We start from the raw sequence: 24,200 nt of genomic DNA on the forward strand, positions 1-24,200 counted from the left end.
CTGCAGCTCTCCGGGCCACGGCAGGGAGGAGGGCCCTCGGCCACGGAAGAGGTGTGCTAACTGGGAAGAAGGCCGTGACGTTGGAGCGTCACGGGCACTAAAAAGTTTCTAGGACTCCGAGCTCGAGCGTCGCGGGGCGGCCCGCGCCGTGTCTTAAAACCCGACGGACGCCCCGCGCGTGGTGCGGGTGTCTGCGGACCCCGGGGAGCGGCGGGCAGCTCTGCCCTCCTTGGGCCTCCGGCTCCGGCTGCACCCGCCTCACCTCGGAGCGCCGGGAATGAGGTCACCGCGCGGGAGCCTCGGGGGCGGGAGTCGCCGGGGCGGGGGCGGGGGCGGGTGTCCCTCCCGGGACGCCGGGGTCGGGACTCCCTGGTTCGTCCTCCCCCGGAAGGCAGGCGCCGGGCGGGCTCGCCGAGCGGGGGGTCCGGGGGCCCGGGGAGCCACGAGGAAGGCGGCGTGCGGACGCGGGGACGCACTCCCGGGACAATGCAGAAAATGGGAGCCGCGCTCAGCTCCTCCTCCCCGGGCGAGGAGGCGGCGCCGGCGGCCGGGTCCCCACCCCCGACTGCGCGGGGCCCGGGAGGCGACGGAGAGGGGCGGGGGGCAGGGCCTCGGTCCCCGCGCGCCGCCCCCACCCGCTCCGCCGGCGCTCGGGGGACGGCCTCCACGCCCCGCCGCGCCGCGGGCCTTTGTCTCTGCGGGGGGCCGGGGCGCCCCCTGCCGGCGGGTGTGCGGCTGTGCTTTCGGGGTCGCCGCGGGCTGGGGTGGGGCGTCCGGCCGGGCTCGGGGGTCCCGCAGGGCGGGGGAGGGGGGGTAGTGGTCCGGCCTTGCTCTCCGGGTCCCGCGGTCGGGGAGCGGATGGATGCGGCCGTGCTCGGGGATCTCCCGGGCCGGGTCGGGCGGGAGGCGGCCGTGCTCTCCGGGGACCCGTGTCGGGGAGCGCCGGATCCGGCCGTGCTCGGGGGTCCCGCGGGCCGGGGTGTGTGTGTGGGGGGGGGGGGGGGGGGGTTCCGGCTTGCTCGGAGGTCCCCCGGCCCGGGGGGGTCTGGCCTTGCTTCGGGGTTCCGCGGGCCGGGCGACGTGGTTGGGGGGGGGGTTCCGGCTTGCTCGGGGGTCCCCCGGCCGTCCGCTCGGAAGGGCCGCCCTGCGCGCTCGGGGACGGACGGGGAGAGGGCCTCCTCGCGCGACCCTCTCTCCCTGGCTTTTCCGGCAGGACCGACAATCTTGTGCTTGTGCCCACAAACGCTTTAGAAAATCGACTCTCTTAATCTTTCCAAAGATGTTACCCCAGCTGCAAAGTCGTGGCACTCTGAAAACCTTTTAAGTCAGTATACCAAAGGGCTTTAGTCGGGATTAAAAGCAAAATGCCAAAATTTGGCTTTTAAAACGCCACGTCTAAATGCAACCTAAGCACAATCGTAGATCGATGCAAAACAGGCCCTCGCGAGAGCCCCCCTCCCCTGCGCGCAGCGCTGTTTGCCCTGAGCCCCAGCACCCCCAAATCCTGGGAACTTCTTTTCTGGCGGGCAGCGGCGTGGAAGCTTGAGCTCACAGAAGGGATTTTCAGTCGGCCAAGGATTTAAGTCAGTGCGTGTCCTGGAAAAACCGACTCACTCCCAGCTCGAGGTGGCCCGGAGAGGTGGGCCTGGGACTCACGACTCCTGGGCGCCCTGGCCGGCGACCCGTCCTCTCTCTGTGGCCCTTTTGGAGGCCTCTGCCCCAGCCAGCGCCCAGCACAGCGTAGGTGCTCAGGAACGACGCCGCAGAGAGCCACTGCAGCGCACTTGGCTTTCTAGAAGCAATAAATGAAAGTCTCTATATTAAAAAAAAAAAAAAAAAAAAAAAAAAAAATTAATGAAGTCACGATGGAGAGGCAGAGAACACAGCAGAATCCACCGACTCACGACAACGTGTGCAGAAGCGATTTGCCCCCGAAACTCTAAACATGAAATGCTTTAGTACCTCCCTGCTGCCCTGCGGTAGCTAGCGAATAAATATTTCCACATGGAAGAAAATGGCCCTTTGAAATGTAGCCTGTTCTATTCAAGAGAGAAATACAGCAAGGTACCACGAGGCTTCAGTGGCAAGATGCATTACTATTTTTTTCCCAGTTTGAAAATTGTGTGCCTTTCCATTAGGACTCCCAGATGGTAAACACGGATTCCCTCGTGAATTGAATCCGTGCAACCACCCCCTTTGCTGGTTGGGGGAACAATAGACTAACCTCTGGCTGGCAAATTACGCCTTCGTTGAATGCTTTGATTATCTGTTAAGTTAGAAACAATCCTATCAAAAGTCGGGACCCTGCCTCTTATTTAATCTGCGTGTGTAACTCTTCTTCTCCCATCTCTGAGTTTGTTCTCCAAAGATTAAATAAAAAGCAACCATTCTTGACCTGTGTCTCCTGTGCTCTGAATTTGAAACAAGCCCATGATCGGGTCTAAAGTCAAATCAGTGCTTGGGAGAATGTCTGTCGCGTGGTATCACAGTTCTTTATTCATACAGACGGCTCAGCTCATTTTTTTAAAATAAAAATATTCTGACTAAGGCTAGGAACGTATGGCTGAATTCTGCCGCTTGCTCAGATTGGAGGGGTTTGCAGGGAGTTTTGAGGCACTGGAAACTTCTCTGCTCTAAGTTTTCCGAAGGACACTGTCAGCAAAATGTCAAATCACTGAAAGGAAAGCGAGTTATGCAGGTACAAACGAGTCGTGTTTAATTCAAGTGACATTCATTCACTCATTTGTTCTATAAATATTTATTGAAAGCCTATTTTGTGTAAGAGGCTGCCACCCCCCCGAATGGTCAAGGCTGCTTGGGTGAATCAGTCCCGCATGGCTAACTTGCTCCTGGGCCCTGTGTGTTCAGTGTGGATGCCTCCAGTTCATACAAGATGGTGGTGTTACTTGACATGCGAGGGCCCAGAGCTCTGGGGTGCTTTGTTGTTGTTGTTTTTAAATCAGACTCTCAACTGCTTGTTTAATCTAAATTTTAACACTAACCTAGAGTGGTCTAAAATGTGTTCTCGGCATTTAACAGATGCGGAACAATAGTATCTTAGTTGCAGGGAAAGAATAAAAAATCTGGGTGTCCCCTTTCGATTCAGAACTTGTGGGTCTGCGGTAATCAACGTCCCTGGCTCATTAATGAAGAAGGTTCTCTCCCCTCCTCCCTCAGTGCCCTCATTCCTATAATGTAAACAGCTACTAAGAGCTAGTATTCCTCTTTGTTCAAACAGACAATGGCCTTTATAACTAAGAAGAAAATTAGTATCAGGTGAAAGCCTCATTTTAGGGTGCTTAAAGCTTTTTCTTTTTTCCAGAAGAACAAAGTACAACAGTAATCTCAAGAAGAATTCACAACGTTTCGAAAGCAACAGGACAAAGGTCTGTCCTTAATGATGCATAGACACACTTGTGATTGAATTTTAAATATTTTCCTTTTCTTCTCTTTAATTTCCTGAGTGAAAAGCTGAAGCCCAGGGGAACAAGGGTGGTCAAAGGTCTGGGGAGTCAGAAACCCCCCTGTTTTTGGTGGGACCTGCCTGCTTTGTTGCATTGGAGGCAGAGCCTTAGAACCAGAGGGCCGGGTTTCTTCACCAAATTAGGGGATTACGTTTATAAATGTCACAGTAGTGCTTGGGAATGAAAGATGAACGAACTACAAGATGCCCGGAATCCCTAGATTCCTTTTCAGTGGAAAAGGAATCTCTTCCTGCTCGCTCTCAAGTGTGTAAAGAATCAACAATATTCCATCTGATGTGAAACGTAAATCCCTGTGAGATGCCGGAGACTGCAAACACGTTACATTCTTCTATAAAGTGAATTCAAGAATACTCCACTGATGTGCATGTCCGTCGGTAAGTCTGAAAGACAGTATTGCTGCGCTTTATAGTTTTGTTCTTTGTGTTTTTAACAGTTACCGTCCTGAAAGTCCTCCGAACAAGACAGACGAGCTGATCCTTCGCTGCCCGGCGTTGCCAGAATCCGAACAGGAACAGCGTTATCCTTAAGCACGTTACATTTCCTTCTGGCTTGTGGTAGGATTCGGTTTACTCATTTTGTATTCTAATATTACCAATCAAAAAAGAGAGACTAAGAAAGAATGGAGATTGGTTTTTTTTTTTTTCCTCAAAATAGCATTCAAGGTTTGGAGTTAGTGAAATGAAGCAACTCAGAGAAGCAATTATCCTTCGTGTCTTTAAGGCACAGAGACTGACATGAGGTGAGAGCAATGGACTCTCTTACCTGTCCTGACTGTTAACACTGCAGGACGATCCTTCCACCAGAACCAAGGTGGTGTGATTGGCAGACGCTCGGGGCTGGCTTCACAGGCCGTTGTGGGCTGTTTGGGTCCCATACCGTGGTGTCCCGTCTCCTTGTAAGTCTAAATGTGTGAGCCTGAAATATTACTCATGGGGCTCTGGCTTCCTGAAATCGCAGGCTGCACAAAGCCTGGGGCATCATTTTTGTAGGTAGAACCCATTTTGACCTTTGATTTTGTTGGGGACCAGGAGGCAGACGGATCACACCAGATGGATGGCAGGTCCTGGGGAATCTCACCCGGATTTCCCTGCCCGGCAGTGGCAGGAGCATTTGGAAGGGGCCTGTGGTTCGTTCCCATTCATCATGGGGAGGCAAGCTGGGCGAGAGTGGCTGCCACAGCCAGCAGCCTCAGAGGCTTGGGAGTGGGGATGAAAGAGAAAAAAAAATCAGGGAAGTTAGTCGGGAGAAAAAGAGAAATTTCCTTTCAAGCTCAGTTTGGGTCTCTGTCTTGGATAGTTCTAATGCCTTCCAAAGCCTTTCTCCTAGTGGCCACAGCGCCTTGGTTCAGGAACAGGGCTCTGCCTCTTACTCGGCTGCATAGGGTGAGTGTGGCCCTGCTGAGGGGACAGTGTGGTGCTCTCTGGACAGGTAGGTGCTCTCGGGGTTACCTTTCTTCTGAGGCATGGGTTGCCACGTGTGCTCCCTGGAAACTCGTTAGAAATGCAAATTCTCACTTACTGGACTGACTGAACTGGAGATTCTCCCCCAAGCAAGTTCTGCTTTCACAATCCCACCAGTGACCCTGGTGCAAGCTCCCTGTAGAAATGGCTGAGTCCCGTCCTTCGAGATGGTGATGAAATTGGCCTAGGTATAGCCTGGGCACTGGGGTTCGGAAGGCTCCCCAGGTGACTCTCCTGTGCAGCCCACATGTACAAACACTCCTCCAGAGCCCTACTTTCTTCAGGGATGAAAGGCGACTCCATGCCCCCTCCCCACCGGGACTCCTGAGCGCTTGCAATGTGGCCAGTGTGGCGAGTGCACTGAGGAGCAGAGTGTTACATTTAATTTCGATTCGTTTAAATCTAAATGGCCGCATCTGGCCGGTGGCAACCGTATTAGATAGAAAGTCCTAGACCTGCAGTGAAATGTCATACCTTCCCTGTAACGGATTCGAACATGCAAAGGCCTCACTAGGTTAGGTATTTAAGGAGATGGGAAAAGATTGTCAAGAGTCCTAGGATTATGTTTTTTAATCTATATTTGGTGAGAAGTAGATAAAAACTGTGTGGAGGGGCGCCTGGGTGGCTCAGTCGGTTAAGCATACGACTTCGGCTCAGGCCATGATCTCACAGTTTGTGGGTTCAAGCCCCGCATCGGGCTCTGTGCTGACAGCTCGGAGCCTGGAACCCGCCTCGGATTCTGTGTCTCCCCCTCTCTCTGCCACTCCCCCACTCATGCTCGCTCGCTCTCTCTCTCTCAAATATAATAAACATTAAAAAAAAATGAAAAACTGTGTGGGGCCATAGACCTCCCTGCTGGCTCCTCCCGTCAGACCCCAATTCCTGGCAGCAGCTTCTATGGCTTCTGAGAACGCACAAGAATCCTAAGGGATGGTGTCTGAGAATCAGGTTCCCGGGTTCAACCCCAGAGGCTCATACCAGTGGAACTGGCTTGGGGCCCTGGAAACTGCATTTTTGGGAAACAAGACCGTTGGATCTGCTGCCAGATGTTTGGGGAACACTGAGAGCAGGTGGAGGGGTCCGACCGCGTCCTTTACAAAGAAATGGAAGTCATTGAGAGTCCACCTGTCCGTCCCCCAGAGCTGGAATTACCACTCCTGAGCGTGGTAAACCTTGACCTGGGAAATCTCGACGGCTCTTTCGTGAATCCCACAGACTTTGGAGGTCCAGTATTTGTCAGGTCGTGCTGGGGGCGGGGGCAGCGGGGGGAGAAGGTGGCGAACGAGATTCAGCACCGTGTTGTAACCCCTGCTGTGCGGACACTTCCTGGTGCTGTGTGGTTAGCGTGGCTGTTGCTGGAGGTGCCCTAGTCGGGGGGGGCGGGGGTGGCCGCCCTAACCAGAGCCCCATTTACCCTCCTTCCCACCCCCCCCCCCCCCACCGGCACACGACGGGTCTGCGCTACTTAGCGGCCGCAGCGGTGGACTCTTTGTGGGCTCTGCTTTCGCTTCCCAGGTTGTAGAAAGCCTTTGCCCAACACGTGTGGCCCCACCACTGACTGCTGCTTCTCTTGACGGCAGAAGTTGCCGTTTAGTGGGGGCTTCCTGTGTGTTGGGGAGCCCACAAGACGGCACAGTTTGTTGTCCGAGATTAAACGCTCTTGGGAGTACATGGGGACGATGTCGAAATTCCGTCAGGGCGACAGGGACCGTGTGGGGCGCGCTGTCACACCGCGGTGGGGGCATGAGGACGGTGAGGTCACACAGCTGGTGAGGGGCCAAGGCCCCGGTCAGGTCTGTGTGACTGTGTTCTGGTTGGAATAGCGCCCCCCCCCGCCCCCGCCCCGCCGCCAAATTCACGTTCACCCAGAACCTCAGAATGGGATCTTACTTGAATAGGGTTTTTGAGGATGTAATTAGTCAAAATAAGGTCTTAATGGATTGGGGGAGGGGCCTACACCCAATGACCAGGGTTCTTACCCGAAGAGAAGTGATCCAGAGACCCCGGGTGAGGGCAGGTGGCGGTGGGAGTGGAGGCGGAGATGCCTCCAGCTGCCAGGGAACAGCAGGGGCTGCCAGAGCCCCCAGAAGGCTGGACGGACGGAGAACAGACTCTTCTTCAGGGGCTCGGAAGACATGAGTGCCGTCAACACCCTGCTTCCGGAGTTCTGGCCCCAGAGCCGCCAGAGAGTGAATCTCTGGTACTTTGTTTCAGCGGCCGCGGGAAACCGACGCGAACCCTAAGGGCCGATCTCCAGTCCTTAGTACTACCTAGTACAGTAGATGCACAGGAGGGTGGGTTGGGGGGGGGCGGTAACCCGAATTTAAGCCCCAACCCTGGCATTTACTCTTTGTGTGAGCGTTAGCAAATGATTCACTCTTGGAGACTCACTTTGCCCATTTGAACCACGGGGGTGACGAAAATTTCACCTGCCTCGTAGGCCGTTGGGTCGTGATTATCCTCCCTTTGCTTCAATACCATGTTTATTTTACGTGGGGCTTTTCCAGGTGCTGGGAATACCGAAGGAAGAGACGCAGTCCCTTCCCTTAAGGAAACTCAAGAAGTCAAACACGAGACTCCATCCGGCTCCTAGATAAATGCCTGAGGGAACTGAACGCACGTCCCGGCAAAGGCTGGTGGCCTTCTTCACGGCAGCCCCAGTCGGAAGCGCCCAAATGTCCACCGCCTGTAGACTACATGACTAAAATGTGGTATATCCACACACTGGAATATTACCCGCCCATTGAAGGAATCAGGTACCCATCTGTCCCCAAAGAACAGTAAGTACAGCGTCTGTCACCGAAGGACAAGGCTCCAAGGCCCCGGGCAGAATTTCCTCTCTCCCCCGCCTTTCTCAGGCTCACCCGCGTCATTGAAGATAACTGTCCTCACCCCAGCCAGCAGGGGCTGCCCTCACCTCCTTGGGGTCTCTCCCCAGGAGCACCTGTCCGGGCTTGAGTAACTGGGGACTATAGCCTGGCCCGTGGTGCATCCGAAAGCCATCCAGAGCCCCTCGTGTTTTCTTCTTTTATTGTAGTTGTGCTTCCCACTCCTGAAACTCTGATGGATGCTCGCGGATGCTCCCGGTTGGGGGATTTAGTATGGAGCCAAGTCGGTGGTTCCTCTGATCTGGAGACAGAAGTTCCGGCTGGCTGCTTCCCATTTCTTGTGAGACTGAAACAAACAGGAGAATGAAAGAAATCGTTGTTGGCACTTGACAAGAGACAGGAGGTCGTGAGGACAGAAGAGACGTGGAGGGGATCTAGGGGAGGCAGCCTGAGAGGCGTCCCATTACGCCAACCAGTCTGCGGGTAAAATTTGCTCACGGGTTAACATGCCCCTTGTGATGGTTAATTTTGTGTGTCAACTTGACTGGGCCATGGAGCCCAGACATGTAAGCAGCCATTATTCTGGATGTTTCCGAGAGGGTGTTTTGGGATGAGGTTAATCCTTAAATCCATGGGCTTTGAGATTACTTTCATAGTGTGGGTAGGTGGGCCTCATCCAATCAGTTGATGGACACCTGACTGCCTCCAAAGAAGGAATTTTGCAGCAGAACAGCTTTTGGACTTGAGCCAAAACATCAGCTGTCCCCTGGGACTCCACCCTGGTGGTCCACTCTAGATTGTGGACTTGCCAGCCTCCACAATTACGGGAGCCAATTCCTTACAATAAATCTCTTTCTATATATACACACGTCTTATCAGGTCTGTTTCCGTGGAGAGTGCTGACTAATACAGTCCTCTACAGATCAGACGGACAGCCATCAGATCCCTCAAGAGCAAATATCCGGGAAGCCCTCATGTATGAGGACCTCACGCCATTTGAGACGCTGGCCGAAGGCCAAATGGGACGGTAGGAAGACGCGACGAGCATCTGCTCTGGCCTCATGACAGCAGCAGAAGTTGTGAGCATCTCCTTCCTTGAAGTCATATGGATATTTGGGAGCTAATTCCCACTTTCATCCCGCTCTCCTCTCCGTCCGTCTGCCGTGCACTTTGCTAGGAGCTGCTCCTGGTGTGGTTCGCAGGCGTGGGCACAGTGAGGACGCACATGAGCGGAAGCTGAGTGTGGATGGAGCGGCACCCCGGTGCCCAGGCTTTGGGCTGCCCCCTGTCGGGGAGGAGTGAGTGCACCGTTTGTTTGAAATAAGGAGAGCGACACTGTGTTAGAGCTGTTGTTACTCTGGGAAGCGACTGTCAGGGAGAAAGAGAAAGAGAGAGATAGTGTTTGTGTGTGTGTGTGTGTGTGTGTGTGTGTGAGAATCTAGCCGTTGATTCAACAGGCATTTGTTGTTCCCTAGTGTCTTGGCAGAATCCCCGAGGTGGGCTGTGTGAGTGGGAGTCAGTGAAGTGCAGTGAGATGCAGTGACCCGCCCTCGCTCTGCCTTTTGTGGTCTGAACTTGGGCATCAGACCTGCGAGGCACCTACTGGAGGCTCCCCGCGGATCTGCCACTCACTGACAGGAAGTGACACCGTGAGTCTGCTCCGGTCACCGTATTGTTGTCCCGTGCTAGAATCTCGGCCAGACTCTGCAGGCAAAGAGACGGCCGTGCCGCTTCCTGCTCTTTGAACTTCCAGAATTCCGGAGTTCCTGGCAGCCTTCTGTGACCCTCCCCCCACTCAGAACCATGCCGGTGAATTTCTTGGGCCGAGGTCAGCCAGGGGTGGTGACTCTGGTTGCAGCCAGAACACTGATGGGCACCGTGGCTTTGCTCTGACGGCTGTGGGCGTCCCAAGGCAGGAAGCCCTGATGCTCCAGAGCAAGGTGGTTTGACCATGAGAGAAGGCTGCCTGGAGGAGGTGTGCCTACTTCCCGGAAACCATCTGGCCATTCTGCTTCCTAAGACCGACCGAAAGCGGTGGCTCATTTTACTGGGAAGCCAAGAGGGCAGTTAAGACGTTTCCTGTTTCTGAAGATTTAAGGGCAATTCGGGGTTGCCCTTACCGCCTGCCATCTTGCTTTCGTCCTGTACAAAGAGCCCCTGCTACCTATTCCAAACCTTCTGTCCTGGACAGTCAAAGGCTAGAAGGTGTTAATAGAAGGATGCTCACGTGACAGACTGCCCTGCCCCCAACAATACTGGAAGAATTACAAGAGGGTGCTGGTAAACGGAGCGCCTTTGGAGGAAACACACAAACAAGCATCTGCCATCGCATGTTGTGCTAGAATCAGGTCAGATCCCATTTTGCACACGAATCTGTTTGTTACTGGATCTACTTAGGAATCCTGCCTGCTCACCAGGGTATGACAACATACTGTCCCACAAACGGAGGTTGTGACGTAGTAGGTGGCTTAGATTGTAGATTTTAGCTTTAGAACGAAAGCATCTCTTACCTCCCAAATCTGTGTTAGATCTCCAGACTCGAGCCTGTGTATCCTCTCGACAGGAGCCAGAACGCATCGGAGGGACCAGGAAGACGTGGGGAGGTGCGGGCTGGCACCTCTGGGAGTTGGGCTTAGGCGAGGCTCTAGGGCACTATTTGTGACTTTAAATAGCTCTCTCTGCGAGTTGAAGAGGGTTGGGCGCGGTAGGCTAGTCTCCAATATGATCTTGTTGTGTGCTGGGAAAAGTATACAAAGGAGGAAAGTGGAAATAGACCATATACTTTATTTTGTATGGTTTGTGCCAATGCATTCTGTTGTGAATTTTAATTGTATTTTTATATCTTTAACATTTTTAAAATTTATTTTTGAGAGATAGAGTGAGAATGAGCACGAGTGGGGGAGGGGCAGAGAGAGAGGGAGACACAGAATCCGAAACAGGTTCCAGGCTCTGAGCGGTCAGCACAGAGCCCGACGCGGGGCTGGAACCCAGGAATGGTGAGATCATGACCTGAGCCGAAGTCGGATGCTCCACCGACTGAGCCACCCAGGTGCCCCTCTGCTGTGAATTTTAAAAAACTATTATCATCATCCTGGTTCACAGTTGCTTTATTTCAGATGGAAACTCACATTATTTGATGATTCAGCCACTGGTCTTGCTTCTACTCATTGTTATTGATCCTAATCATTAGGGTTTGAAATAATTTATGATCCTATTATACAAAACAGTAGAGAGCATACCCTCTGACCACAGCAAGTTATTTTCTGTGAAGATGGAAGCTAACCCGCCTGTTTGGCAGGAGCAAGGCCTGGACCAGCCTTCCTGGATGATGGGAAAAACCAAGGATCTCGGGTAGACGGAAAAAACCAAGCTGATGGCCAAAATTGTGGCTCATAAACACAAACGAAGAGATTTAAAAGAGCACATGAGATACAGGAATAATACCACAGATGCTCTCAGACCAGCTGCCCCCTGAAGCAGGAGAATTGGACCAGTACCGCTGAGGCCTTTATACGTCCTTCCCAGAGGTCACCCCTCCTCCTGGAGGTCACCGCAACCTAATTTTGTGTTCATCGTTCACTTGACGTCCTTTATAATTTTCCCACATAGCGGTGTATCCTTAAACCATATATTGCTTCCTCTTGCACACTTCTGAAGTCTCCATAAGTGGTACAGTGCTGTGGGCAACCTACTTTTAAGTTCAAGTTTGCTTGTGGTGTCCCCACGTGTGCTGGCATCTGTAGCTCTAAGTCCTTCATTTTCACTGCGATAGAGAATTCCGCTGCATGAAGACACCGTGGCTTATTTCCCCCAGAGGAGATCATTTTTCTCTTTTTAAGTTGCTCACGCTATCCCACCGTTTTAATGTTATTTATGCACGCACAGCGATGATTACGCACTGATTACACAGTGATGTAAGCCTGCTCTGAATATAGGCTCCAATACATAAAAGATTGGACTGTGACTTGGTTAGTTTCCCACACCGTTTCTTTGGGAACCAAAGAGTTGAGAAGCAGAACCGTTGCAGGTCTCCTCCTCCAGCCTCACCGCTTGTCCCTTTAAAAACAGTAACCTTGTTCTTCAAATATCATCTCCTCCCCGTGTGACGCCAACTAGGTGTCAAAGCCTCAGTGACACCAAATGACATCCTTTGACCTCAAAACATCAGTTGATGTCAAATGTAATGTAACCGAAAGCCGAGTTTCTTTATTCGAATGATAACGTCATTTATGGTGTCTTGTCTTTCACCTTCCCTGATTGTCATTATTAAAAGCACACCGTGTTTCTCATGCTCGTTTGTGAAATGGCAGAGCCCTTACTAACGTGGGTCTGTTAGGAAGAGCCCACGAGGATGGTTTCAAAGCACTTTGTGATGAACAGTACGTTCTAGAAATGGGAATTGAAAATAATCAAGACATTCATGGATCCAAACAGGCCACAGAAACACCATAGCAACAAATGAACAATAATTGTGGCATTACAGGCTCTTTCCTCGGCTACATGCTCGTGCAATCAATGCTCACGCCGCAGGAGGAGCCCAGGTCAGATCTGGATGCCACCACCCGTGAGGATGCTGTGACGAGCCATGCGAGGTGGGTGATGGGCTGCTGGGTCCAGGAGGAAACATACGTGTGTGCTCCTCCTCCGGGCTTCCTGCCCACTCATTCCTGGCCATCTCCCGGGCACAGAGATGTTGTGCTTCTGGGCACCCCATGCCCTGAGCCGATTAATCAAGTCGCCCAAGAAGATGTTGCTCTGAAGAAACTACCTGTTGCTCCAAAGATCTCATCTGGATGGACATACAGCTAAAGCCAGGGCAACGGACAAGGCTGTGAGTATAGTAGTGATGCAGTCCATGTCTTTCCAAGGCCAAAGTCAGGAACGCAGAGGAGGGCCTTGGCTCCCTTGGCCTGTAAAAGCTAGCAGAAGAAGTGACGTTTCCCAAGTTACTTTTGGAAGTGGACACAAAGGTAGATGTGGCCCCAGCCCTGTTTCCTTATGGCGCACGGGCTAGAAAGGATTCACAGGCTCTGTTGGATTTGACCATGATTGGAAACATAACCCTCAAGAGTCATCTCAGGAACACCAGGAAGACATCAGTGTAAGAAGGAAAGACTTCATTTTCTAGGGAAGTCCCTTGGCCTTACCTGTTTTGACGATGTGGCGGCTGGCTTGAGACGCCCAGGTTAGGCGACGTCTTCTCCAATGGTAGGGAGACTGCAAAGGGGCAGGTGCTGAGGACAGCAGACTCTTTCCTAGGGATCCACCAGTGGGGTGTCCTTCTGGAAAGAGAGACAGAGTGAATACAAGAGCAATGGTGGGGGTTGGGGGAACTGGTGGCTCCAGTTCCCTGAGGAGCTGGTGGCTGACTTGGTGACACTTCTGTAGGTGAAACCTCTCCTATCTCCTGAGTCAGCCAGAATACCTGGTTTCATCAAGGTCTAGATATTTTAGAAGTAATTCCTAGGCACTGAGTGATTTTAGAGCTTTTTTTCCTTTACCATCTTTGAAGGGTAAACTGGATACTCAGGCTTCTCAAACTCAGTTTGTTTCCATGGTTACAAAACACCGTGCTCTCGCTGACCCACAATGCATCGGGAGGGGCACGCTGGCTGCCTGGTAATGGCTATATCGTTTTCCAAATTTGCAGACCTCCTTCACACTATCCAAATATTAGTAAGGTGGGTGCCCTCCTTAAATCAAATTTGCAGGGAGCAAGGAAGAGGATATTTGTGCTATAAATTACAATCCAGAAGCATTATCCCCCAATAAATGGAAATATTGAGGGAAAAGGTTGGGCAGCAAGAGAGTGTCACCAATTGCCATGGTGCCCTGGGGGAATTTCCTCTTGCCCAGGCTAAGTCCATTAGCCCGACTCTGTACTCGAGACGGAAGCCTGTCGGGGAGGCCTGATGCTCCCAACGGCAAGGGCCAGGCACCGTGTCTGAAAGATGTGGACACAAATCTTTTCCTTGCGAGCCACGGATAATTTACTCTCTCCTAACTGCAGCTGTCTTATCTGTGAAAGAAGTAACTCTCACAGGTTTGCTGAGAGGATTAAATGGGATTAGGAGACGATTTAGTACAGTCCGTATTAGGCACTCAATAAATGGTAACTGCTATTCTCGGCACTATTATTTGGAAAAGTCATTTCTGTGATACAAATGGTGCAAAGCGTGTTGGTGTACAGGACGGGTTTGGTGGGGATTTAGAATTGATGCTGGTGGTGGTGATGATGATAAAATTAGTGAGGTATTAAAAACAGAGGGCCTTTTTTGTGATTTTGGTTGCATTTGCTCCACTTGGTGAAGGAGGCAGCGTAGCCCAATGGTTACCAGGGGTGGTCCTGGAGCCAGAAATTTTGGGTTCAAATTGTCGCACTGCTTCATAATGGACGTGTGTTCTTGGGTGCCTTACCCAACCTTTCCCGGTCTGGATTTCCTTCTCGGTCAAATGGAGATAAGATATATACCTCAATGGGCTGTAAGAGCATTGGACGCACAAAGATTTGTCAGGGGCTTAGATGAGTGCCTGGTGGCGGGAGAACACAGAGCCGGGCACCGGAGAGCAGGGCACCCGGGACGCAGCAGGAGACCACCCTGTCCTCTGCACGCTGACATCCCTCTCTGTTCTGACATCCCTTTCCTGCCCCGTGGATGGATTCTCAGGCCGGTCCTTGTAAGTTTTCTGATCTCGTGAGTTTTCTGATCTCTCTTGAATTATACACGATCTTTTGGGAACTTCTCGAAGTAATAACAGCCTTATTTCAGAAACAAAAGTGCCCAGCCTCATACAGTAAAGTACTGAACTTCACTTAAAATTAAAGGCCTTTTCCCCAGTTTACTCTGACTTGAGAGTGAATTTGTAGCTTTCGCTGAGGAGGTTGGTGGGGGCAAGCATCATGTAACTGACTTGTAGCCCCTCCTCTCAGGGCTCCCACAGAACTTGCTCCCTGCGAGGAACTGGGGGTAGCTGACCCCCGTTATCTCGAGGCCTTGGCTGAAGCGGGGATAGGAAGAATTCCACCTTCAACATTGTGATACATGCAGCAAGTATGAGGTCAGTGCTCTGAAAACATATTTTTCTTAAACGATACATCCTGCCTGACTTTCACCTCCTTCATCAGGAGTTGAATCAAACGAGGCGTATACAAATTCTAATTTTCAGATACCGTATACATCCATTCCTGTTCCAATACAGGGGTACCAGCAAATAAAAATATTATTTTTATTTTGTTATTATTTATTTATATTATTATTTATTATATATAATATGTATTATTATTTTATTGGCAAATGAAAATACAGGACACCCAGTAAAATGTGAATTTCAAATAAACAGCAAATAATTTTTAGTATATTTCCCATGGAATCCTGGAGGCGTATTAATACTAAAGTATTATTCATTGTTTATCTGAAATTTAAATGTTAAGTGGATGACCCGTATGTTATCTGGCAAACCCGTTCCAATAATTCTTTTATCTGAGGCAGTTTGGATTTCCAGGACTGTATCACTTAGAGCATTTTAGTCGCAAATAACAGAATGCCCAGGTATAAGTGCCTTAAGCAGTGAGAAAACGTTATTGTCCCACAGAATAAGAAATCGAGAAGGAGACGGTTCACAGTTGGTTAGACAGGTAACTCGGTGATGCCAGATTCTGGGTCACCCTTCTACATTTCTGTTGGTGTCCCTTCACCGGTCACATCGGCTCCAAAATTACATCCTCCCACACAACATCCCGGGACAAGGACGGATGTGACTCTACCCTGGGCAGCCCCTCTTTGAAACTTTTTGTGTTGAGATCATTGTACTTCCCGTGCAGTTATGGGAAATAATACAGAAAGGGCCCAGGCACTTTTCAGTGAGTTTTCTCAAATGGTAACATCTTGCAAGATGATAGTACAATATCACGGCTAGGATACTGACAGAATAGGATTCACCAATATCCTGATTTGCCCAGTTTTGCCTGCTCTGACGCATAACAGAAACTTAACAAATCGTCGCTGAGGGAATAGATGAGTGACCAGCATTATCCACGGCACATCGTACGTGTCCGTCTTCCGTATGTACGACTCTGGGTTCCTTGAGGTGAATGTGGTGTCTCCGGGGTCTGGCTTGTAAAAAATATTCAAGACGTGCGTTTTTATGGGTGAATAAAGAAAGGGTGGGTGACCCCCACGTGTTCCAATGCTGTCATTTTGTAGATGAAAGAACTTGGGCCCCAGAGACAAGGAGTTCTTTAATTTGTGTTCTTATTGACGGGGCCCTCGCACATTCCGCTCATATCGTCGTCGTCTGTCTGGGATTTGATTGTCCCAGAAGGCAGTGACCTTGTCTGTCAAGTTCAAGTTCACTTTTCGCAGACTTAGTAGTGGTGCCTGAAGGAGCGCCGGGAGAACGGAAGGGCAGCCTCACCAGCGCCCCAGCCAAGAGGAGGGACTCTGGACTCACAGGGTGCACTTGCCCTGTGACAGCAGGCGAGCTGTTCACCTCTCGGTGCTTCGCGTTCCTCGCCTGTGAGACGGAGGGCAGTAACCGTGCAGGGCGAGAAGAAGGCGGGAGAGCCGGCTCTCGGTCAATGCCCCCCGGGGCCGCCACGGGGCCTGCAGGTGCCGGCCGAGAAGGCTCAGCGCTTCTGCTCGCTCCACCAGAGCTCCGGTGAAGGGGCTTTGCAGCCTCACGGTTTGCCAGGAGGGCGTCGGCTACAGGCTGGGGGGAAGGGAGGAAGCCCGCGAAAGGAACCAGGGAGGTTTGGCGTCTGGCTGCTGGCTGGACTCCCCTGCCGCGGGCTCTTCCCCGGGGAGGACTGTGTCCCTGGTCCCGTTGCTTCCGGAACCCATTTTCTCCCTCCATCTTCTCTCAAGTCGTTGTCTGCGAGGAGATGTGGATCTCAGCTGTTTGAAGCTACCCAATTAATGGAGAATGTTGGAATCTACTCAACACTAAATCGACTTGACAGCTTTTTAGTGTCTTTCATCCGGAGTCCCAAACTTCTTTAAAAGGAAAAGAATTTCAGCTCTGACCGATGGCATCAGGAACTATCAAGGACCTTCCTTGAGGAGACACAGTCACTTCCTATCCGTAAATTAGTGTTTTTAAGCCTCTTGCCCATAATACCTGAGTAAAATCACTTGGGGATAAATGCTATTGTTCACATCAGATGAGGAAGCCCGGATGCAGACACCATGTTCCAAATAATGGAATGAATATCTACTTTTTGAAGCAGAAGGGAGTTCAGCTGTTTGGTCACATCCAGCGGGAAAGACCCAACCACCCGGGCCAGATCAGTATCTCCCCTTAAGTAAGAACGACAACCAGTTAGCGTGCGGAGTGACTTTCCACGGAGTCACTCTGTCCGCACAACACCCCAACTGGGGAAGGGCCACGGCTATCCCTATCCCACATTAAACACCGGGATACAGAGCCTGTGCCACACGCGTCACATCACACAGCAGGGAGACGGGGCACCAGGGTCTGAATGTCCTGTTTTGCCGCAGTGTCTGCCCTGCGCTCCGTGGAAGCCCTGGTTCCGCCCGTGTCCCGCGTGGAAAGCCCGCAGAGAGCAGTGACAGGGACCGTCACCAGTAAAACTGGGAATGAGTGTGAGAGTCAATATTCTCTTGCCAGCACGGCAGAAATACCTCTGTTTCAAAAAACAAAAAGGTCTGGATATGGAAAAGGCATTGCTTTTATTTAATAATCTGTACCCAGATGTTCCGATGTCCAGATTAGAACAGTGGTACCAATGGCTCCAGGGAAGGCAGTATGCTATGTTTCTCCTAAGCACATTTGATTTTTCCCCAGTCCTTTGGGGAAAATAAACTTTGTGTCCCTCATCTGCTTACTTACAATATATTTTCGGAAGCAACTGATTATACGCTGGGCATAAAAGTGAACTGTTTACTAAAAACGTGCGTGCATGCTGCTACTGAAACCTTCATGCCAGGGGAAATGTGTTGGTGATTGAATTATTTTTAGGATTGCAGTTTTGCAAGCACATCAGACTTTGGTGGTGTTTCTTGCAGTGTTGAGCGTGCAGGAAGCGGGAAGGGGCAGCAGGGCGCTGACCGTTCGGGTTGATTCCAGTTTTTCACCACCACGGGGAGAACAGAGACCGTCCAGAGAGTCCTGAGGTGGACCCTCCTCCTCCTGTTGAGACATCTCCCTTGTCCCCTGCTTCTCTGAGCACTGCCCAGTTCTCCCTGCAGATTAAGCCAGTGATATTCTAACAACGTTATGACTGAACAGAACACAAAATAAGTGTCATAGGATAACACAGATCGACACATTTGTATAAAAATATATGTCAACCGCTCTTTCGAATATGTTCTAAATTTAGGCAATGGAAGTCATGATTAGTTTTCGATTCCAAAAGGGTAGAAGTCTCACTCTCTCATACGGCCCCTTTCTTCCAACGTTTCTAGGATTTTTCTGTCTGAGCGGTATTGCTATTTACTGTTCTGTTATTGCTATTTACACGTTCTGGCCCGACCGTGCCGCGGTCTGGGTCCGATCGCCGGCCTCCCCGCGGCCTTTGTTGGCTCTCAAAGGGTGAGGCTGTGCCCTCCTGGCTCTGCGGAGACGCAGCCGGTGAATCACAGTCGCCGGAGAGTCTGAGGAGTGAGGCTAAAATGGGAAGTGATGGTAATCGCTGCTCATAGTACTTCGGGAACTCCGAATCACAGCACGCTGTACTCCTAAGTCCCGCAAGGACGGACATCGGATAGTCGCGACACAACGGGGCGCGTTGTCTACAAGGACATCAAGAGAGGACCGCGGGCAGACCGTTTGGGGGTTTAGCGGGGACCTCCTTGTTCCTTGGGAGAGAAAATAATGTTGGGGAACTTGCACAAAAATACTGTGTATTGCAGGGAAGCCATCATTGCTTTTTTTCCCCTCTTCCCCTCCCTGCAGTAGGTTTCTCCAAAGACCAGACCTGAACAATTTCAAGGTCACAAAAACTTCCTCGCGTGGATGAGGGGTTCCGTTCTCTCTCGGCCGGGGAGAAAATGCCGCACGTTGTCTCAAGGCACGGTCCCGGCAGGAAGGGTCTGCCTCCGTGGGGATAAACGCCGAGCTCCACCGAGTTAAATCTCTCCGGAAGTCCGAAGCCGTTAACCAGACGTGCTAAGGCAAAAGAGATTAAGCCCCAGGGCTGTCTTGGTGGGGTCCATTTACAGGCACCACATGAAGAAGAGGTGGCCTTTTTGGTCGAGTCGCCCAAGCTCCCAGTTCCATCCCGTGACGATGCGGCGTTTAACTCCGTTACGTTCTGGAAAAACAATTCAGCTGACCACAGACCACCAAATAGCCTTGTGGCCAACACTGGAGACGGGATTTCCTCTTCCAGAATGTTGGAGGAGTCAAATCAGACAGAGGCTGTAACTAATCTGATCCTCGGCAGGAAGGAACAGGGGGAGGTTTACAGATAAATCCCTCGTTGGTAGATGGCTTGGAGGAATCAGTCACAACACACCCAGAGGCAATATTTACAGGGGAGACAGACGAGGAAGGAAAAGCAAAGAAAAAGAACCTTAGAAAAGCAAGCATATGTTCCGTTTCACATGGTGGGCTGAGCGGATGCGTGTACCTTCCTTTTCCTGAAACCCCTGCAGAAGAATTCGAAGAGTTTTATTCACGGTCACAAAGATAAAGGGGGAGAAGACAGCAGCAGGTGAGGTATTTCGACAAGCGTGGGGAAGGCAGGAGCAGACGGAGCGGTGGCAGACGAGTCTCTGCGGATGAGGATTGACAGGGAGAGGCAGCCCAGCTGCAGGAACCCCCAGGAGGGGCCCCTCCGGCGTGCTGCCCAGCAGGTGAGGACCTAGGTCGTCCGGCCGGCCGGCAGGAGAGTGAAGGTTCATGCAGTAGAGCAAATGATCAGCGGTTTCTCTGAATGTGGTAAACAAAGGCTTGGCGTGGGGAGTGGGCTCCAGGCAGGAGATGCTAGAAAAAGCCCCTGACCGTGGGAACCCTCCCTCACCTGCTCCCAGCTGGTCCAAATCTGGTGTGGGTGACCCTCCCCTCTGGCAGGGGGAGAGAACGAAGCTCACCAAGACAACAAAAAGAGAGAGGTGATGGACGAAGAGGACGCATGACTTTGCTGGAAAATGTGGACTCACTGCTCAACGACAAAGACACAGCCGAGAGTGGGGGGTTCCCGCTGGGGACCAGAACTTAGACGCCTGTATCCGTGGACCTGCTGTGTTCGCCAGAACAGCCACACCCAACCGAATGTTCAAATTTCTGCCGCAAACAGTCAGGATCCACCCAGATCGTCAAGACGGGTCTTCGTGAACAGAGTTACACAGCAACAAGCTTCGTGAGGGGCGATGGCACAGGAAAAATAAGAAATATTAACATTTTTCAATGACATTAGGTGAAGGCAAAAATAAAAGAAAATGCCATTCCCTAAAGAGGAAAGCCAAAGAACAGAGTAATTGTTTTAATGTTTGAGCTTATTATTTTTGCTAAAGAAAACTTCTGTCAACACAACTGTGAGATGCCCAGGGGAAAGTGAATCATCGAGTGTCCCCTTGGAGAGGATGCTCTTCTTCGGGGAGCCTGGTGCTGTATACTCTGGGCCACTCCAGGCACTGGCGGGCGTCACTAGGGGACGTGAGCCATCCCGTGGGAAGTCCCAGAGGACAGACAGGATCTCCTGAGGGTCGGCAGAAGAGTCTGACCATCTTTTGAAAGGGATGACCTCACACCTAATTACAGACTGCTCATCTTGGAATCGATATCTGGGACGATGCTGGGACAAATCACTGGATGATCAATCGGCCATCAGCTCGGAGGGCAGAAGACACTAGGAAGGAGCCGACAGACGTTTCTGAGAGGGAAAGTCTATTTTTTTTTTTCAAGGCCTCGCTCCAAGTCTCAAGGCTGCAAAGGGCTGGGGCCTGGGGGTCAAGCACTGTGGTTACCAGGGAATTAGCTAACAGAAAGAGAACCATTGCAGAGTACTAAAGAGTATCATCCCTTGGTTAGTATAAATAGCATATTTAGACACAATTCCCATTTAGGCAATCTTCCTAATGTGAACGACGAACGACACACATATATAAAAGGAGATGGAATTTAAAGAGCAAAACCCTAGCAAGACTCCCCCCGGACAGCAGGAGCAGTGAGGGTCCCAGGGCCCCACGAGGTCACCAGTTTCCATGAGGCTATTTGTTTTCGACCCGAGTCCAGAGGGGCCTCCATGTCCAGATGGAGCCACTGATCGATGTCACATGAGGAGGAAGCAAGGCAAGTAGCAGAGTGAGAGCTGGAGAGGAACTTCATCCCGGTGAAAGAATGGCTAGCACCGACCGAACTTTCTACCCACCGCGCAATGTTCCAAGCACGGTAGTCCTGTAATTCACGTGACCCAGATGACGACCCTCTGACCCAGGGACTCTTATCCTCCCCATTTCACCAGTGGGGCCTCTGAGGCCCCCGAGAAACAAAGCAACTTGCCCAAGAGCACACAGCTGGTAAGAAGCCAAAAGGAACTCTGTTAGCTAAAAGTCAAGAACACAAGGGAAATGTTCGTTCTTTAACGTCTCTCAAACTTATTCACGTGAACGATTAACATGTCCAACGAAATATAATTACATATGGTATTCGGTGTAGATCGCATAGTACAGCTGCTTTTACTTCTAATAAAAAAAGGGCAACAGGTTTCAGAGAAAATTAAAAGGCATTTTTAGAGAAGACAGACATAAACATTAAGGACATTCAAACCTGTTACTTTTGGCTTTTATCCTGCACAGGAGAACGCCCAGCCAGGTCCAATTTCAGCAGCACAGATTGACTGCCTTTGAATGACTCTGAACCACTAAAGTGGTGCCTGAACACAAGGCGTTTAAGACCTGAACTTGGGGACAGAGGCTGACATGTGCCCATGGCTTATAATCTGGTGGTGATGGAATTACAGGCGTGGTGCAGGCTGCCGGCCGGGAGAAAGCACAGAGGAGGAGACGAGCACAGAAGCACCAGGAGAAGGCAGTTCAGCGCCAGCCTGGACCCCCTCCCCGTCTCCTCCAGTGCAGGGGCTCCCCGTGCGTCGTGTGTACCCACGGGCACGTATGTGCCCTCGGGATATGGAGCCAGCGGGGTAGGTAAGCCACCACCAGGGCTTGGAGCGCACACCAGGGTTTCCCGTGCTCTCTCAGGTAGAGCCCCTGTGGGCGTCCACCAGGCTGGGCAGGGGAGCGATGGATGGACACGACACCTGCGGGCGTATTCTGGGGACCCTGGCAGGAGACCACCCCTGGACAAGGTTTTGCTCCTTTGCGTGTGTTGCATTTTACAAGAAACTTGATGTGACACGAAGACCACACTTCCCTTGGTCAATGCTGTGCCTCCACGAGGCTCCAGTCCCAAAGGGAAGCTTCTGGAATGTGCAGAGCAGCTAGAGCTAGAAGGAGACAGAGGGCTGCCACGGTCCACTGTTAAATCCCGCCATGCCCGTGCTGCCCAGGCTGGCCCGCTACGCCTAGGACAGTGGCACTGGCTGCATGTGTGTACTAGGAATGTTAAATCACAAGTGACTGTCCTTTGAATATAACGTGTGTGCTCTTTTTTTTTTTTTTTTTCAGACCTGCTATCAAACTGAAGTTTGGCAACAAAAGCAAAAGTGCTGACAATACTAGCCGCCAGGTCCTGGGCATCTCCAGTTCCAGGCACCGCTCTTTGTCGCAAGGGCTCTAACCCCACAGGACAAGGAGTGTTATGCTCGTCTTACAGAGGAAGCAGCTGGATATGGTCAGTCGCTTGCCCAGATCACACAGCACCGAAGTCACAGGGCTGGAGTGAAATGTGAATGCCTCTAATTCCCAAAGCCAAGTTCATGCTGGTGAGCCCTGGTACAGAAGGCCTCCCAACAGGGTTTGCCACGCTCGGAAAAATGGGACTATGGAGAAAGAACAACTTTCGACAAGGTCTAAGAAAATGATAGAACACAGTCCAGAAAACATTTCCAATTTGGGGCTAGGACAGAGTGGACACGCATCTCCCGATTAGTCCCAGTAAGTACAGCAAAATCTCTGGACCTTATATGTGAGACAAACACAGAAAGACTCTGAAAGGCAGAGAGAAAAGCCAGACCAGCTAGATGTGGTGGTGAGTTCATACACCTTGAACCACATCCTGGAGAAGCCAGCAACCCAGGAATGCCAACGGGCACAGGTGCAAAAGTCCCAAGAACAGCCTGCTCTCTCTGGCCACAGGGACCCCCTAGCAGGACAGAGTACTTTGACACAGTCACGGACCCATGCCATCCAAACGCATGGAGAAATGCATGGCCTCACCCCTACCCCACCAGGAAGGCCAAGACCAGAATGTTCACCACCACCTAGTGGGAAGAAGGTGGTCAGGGGAGGCCCAGCAGAGCTGGTACCATCACGTGCACCTGGCAGTGACGAGAGCCTGGCTAACTCAGTTTGTCGAAACGGTAAAGGCAAACGGCCCGTGGGGAGACTGCAAGTCAAAGACAGGCTGCTGATGCAGAAATTGCAAATGAGACCCAGAACCCCATAACAGAATAGTCAGAATAGCCAGGTTATCATTAAAAAAGTTACTCATCATACCAACGACCAGGAAAATCTCCGTTTGAATGAGAAAATACACCCAGGATATATGATACCAAGATGACAGAGATGTTAGAATTATCTGGCAAGGATTTTTTAAGCAGCCATCAAAACAAAAACAAAAACAAACAACAACAACAACAACAAAACAAAAAACCACCCTGGATCAACGAACAATTACAAACACACTTGAGACAAATGAGAAAAAAGAAACTCTCGGCAAAGAAAGAGAAGACACGATGAAGAGCCACGTCGGGATTTTGGAACTGAAAAATATGATCATCCAAATGAAAGACTCAGTGGGGCCTCGGCATCAGAATGGAGAGGACAGAGAAAGAACCAGTGTACTTGAAGGTGGGGTGACAGAAGTCACCCAGTCTGAGCAGCAGAGAGGAAGTAGACTGGAGTGAAGGAGCAGGCAGATCAGAACGTCAGGGACCTGAGGCCAGAACGAGACATCACATTCCTGTCACGGCCCTGGGGTGGGGGCGGGGGCGGGGAGGTGGCGGGGAGAGGGGAGGCTGAAGAAGTGTCCGACAAACAGGGATGAAAAGTTCCCAAATTTAGCAAAAGATGGAAATCTGTAGATTCAAGAAGCAGAGGAGACCCCAAACATTGCAGAATGAAAGACCTACAAGCCACGATGCATCACCATCATCCGTCCCCGTAAGGGGGTTCATATCGCTAAGTGGTAATAGCATTTCATTTTTTCTATCAAAGAATGAAATAATGGCATAATTAGTTTCCATTTAAGAGAGAGTGATTTCCTACGACATCTCTGAAAGCATATTAACTAAATGTGACACTTAGTAACCACGTAAAAACATAAATATTATTAAAAAAATCAGT

At 51.1% G+C, this 24,200-nt stretch overlaps 2 long non-coding RNA genes across 4 annotated transcripts; both read left to right on the top strand.

The window, feature by feature from the left end:
- Positions 1–142: 142 nt before the first annotated feature.
- LOC102901545 lies at positions 143–8,637 on the top strand. 3 transcript variants are annotated; one of them, XR_002737407.2, is made up of 4 exons: positions 143–282; positions 3,323–3,386; positions 3,919–4,039; positions 7,453–8,637. It is a non-coding gene; the product is annotated as an uncharacterized LOC102901545 (long non-coding RNA). The 3 variants fall into 3 exon arrangements; XR_006587747.1 differs by lacking the exon at positions 143–282 and adding an exon at positions 1,057–2,698; XR_006587746.1 differs by lacking the exon at positions 143–282 and having other exon boundaries at positions 1,064–3,386.
- Positions 8,638–14,702: 6,065 nt separating this feature from the next.
- Positions 14,703–23,837, top strand: LOC123381133. Its single transcript, XR_006587748.1, has 3 exons — positions 14,703–14,832; positions 21,534–21,881; positions 22,362–23,837. It is a non-coding gene; the product is annotated as an uncharacterized LOC123381133 (long non-coding RNA).
- The last annotated feature ends 363 nt before the right edge of the window (positions 23,838–24,200 follow it).

Source organism: Felis catus, chromosome D3 (assembly GCF_018350175.1).
Source record: "Felis catus isolate Fca126 chromosome D3, F.catus_Fca126_mat1.0, whole genome shotgun sequence".
Taxonomy (NCBI): Eukaryota; Metazoa; Chordata; class Mammalia; order Carnivora; family Felidae; genus Felis; species Felis catus.